The sequence below is a fragment of the Gymnoscopelus braueri genome (assembly GCF_963280865.1).
Source record: "Gymnoscopelus braueri genome assembly, chromosome: 18".
In the NCBI taxonomy this organism is placed as follows: domain Eukaryota; kingdom Metazoa; phylum Chordata; class Actinopteri; order Myctophiformes; family Myctophidae; genus Gymnoscopelus; species Gymnoscopelus braueri.
Window position 1 is genome coordinate 15,159,406 of NC_137618.1, and position 1,908 is coordinate 15,161,313.

The 1,908-nt window shown below is 39.8% G+C and overlaps 1 protein-coding gene across 1 annotated transcript in view; it reads left to right on the forward strand.

Moving 5' to 3' along the window:
* pknox1.1 (pbx/knotted 1 homeobox 1.1) overlaps positions 1–713 on the forward strand; it is a gene marked incomplete at its 5' end in the record, with an annotated part of 17,504 nt that extends 16,791 nt beyond the window's left edge. The window contains 1 exon segment of the mRNA XM_080412374.1: positions 1–713. This exon segment is cut by the window's left edge and continues 1,841 nt beyond it.
* Between the last annotated feature and the right edge of the window lie 1,195 nt (positions 714–1,908).

Sequence of the window (1,908 nt, forward strand, 5' to 3'; positions counted from 1 at the left end):
ATGATGGCAGCGTCCGAGACGTCACTCTTTTTCAAAATGCACAACCCAGAACACTATGCTTATAACACAATCACACGAGAGGGGGAGGGTGCGTCCTAGGAGAAACCCTGGTACTCGATAGGCAGTATCCACGTTTATCAGATAAAACTCAATCATAGAGCAAGGAACGACAGAGAGACTTATTTTGCACGCATTAATCTTTTATTTATGTACACGTACATACAGTACTATGTTGAAAACAGACAGAGAGCAGTTGGAGCGTTGAGCGTGCACGCTGCATATGATATATCGACTCCCCCTTTGGGATGAGCGCTGTGGCCACCGTTTGTCTGCTTAGGATTTTCAGTGTCTACTTTATCACTTTGTTGATATTACCGCACAAGTTTGGGGTGCCTCTTGTTGGGAGACCTGTAATAATGATGTACTGTACATCGGTTGTCTGTCGATGGCTATATATTCTCATTGAATCCCTCTCTCGTCTTTGTAAACTTCAAACTTGAATGGGTTTTTTTAAGGACGTGAATTCAAAACCTGACCCCTTGCCCACAGTGGACTGAAGCTGCTGTGACTGTGGGTTTGGGCCTCAGCTGTGCTCTCTGTTTCTCTCGGCATCTCCTGTCTCGCTTTTTATGAGCTGTTGTTCACTTTTGTTTTTCTTTTGTCTGTTTTGCCTTAGAGCTTTCTATTTTGGAATAAACAATGCCTAACCTGTCGCCATTGTCCTCGGTCTCATCATTGTGCTTTGTCTGCTCTGCATATGAATTTGACTGACTCGAGGTTCATAGCCGTAAGCTTGTTGTGCTAGTTAATTCCCTGGTAGGGGTTTTCCTCATCAAAATGCTGAAACTTGTCCTCTGCTGACTTGTACTAGCTGGGGCCTATTTTACGAAAGCAGAATTAGTGGTTAAGCCTGGATTTAACACCTATCCTGCCTTAATTTAGCCAGGATTAGCGATGAATCGGTTTCATGAAAGCTGAATTATCTTGCCAGATTAGCTTAGCCAGAGCACCCTGGATAAGTTTATCCATGACTCGATTTCACGAAAGAAAATTTACACAATCCTACCTTAGTTACCATGGAAATGTAGCTGTGAAGTTAGCCTGGTAGGGACCAGGCTAACAGCCAAGTTTACTTAATCCAGTGCCTTGTTCTTCAAGTTTTTCCACAGTTAATTCAACACATGTGTTTGTATATGGACTCATTTTAATGACCCTGCATTAAAATAAGATGAAATAAATACAATAAAATATAATCAATTTAATTATATTACTGAAATAGAGTGTGACCATGAATCATAATTGTTTCACAATGACTCATGTGATATGTCATTGTCACTCTGTTAACACTATAGTTCATATTGTTGTTAGATGTTTGATAATATATATATATATATACATACACACACACACACACATTTTTGACCCGTTCATCTACATAAACGTTCGGATTTCAAATATAAAGTTTTTGACTCTGGTGAGGGTGAGAGTTGAACCTGTAACCTTCTACTTGTCATGCAGCTGCTCTATCCATTGAGCTATGGCTGGCACTTCCAGCAATATGGTGGTTCTCAAAGATTTTGATGTGAAGGACCCGCAAATTGATATGAATTTGGCCACATACCCCAATCTGAAATGTAGTGCCTAAGGGCTCCCATAAGAAAGATTTGTATTTCAAACTTAATAAAATTAATTCAAAATTTGTCAAGATTCTTTAAATATCATGGATAACTTGAAACAACTGGGAATCAAACCTGTGACCTCTTGGTACCCAGACTGGCTCTTAAAGGGCAAGACCACTTTGGTAGAGGTTTGGGTTGTGTAGTTACCTTTCCATGATGTAACTCCAAAGGTGGACAAGACATCAAAAATATTGCTCCATTGAGTAGAAATTGATCATTCAAAATATGC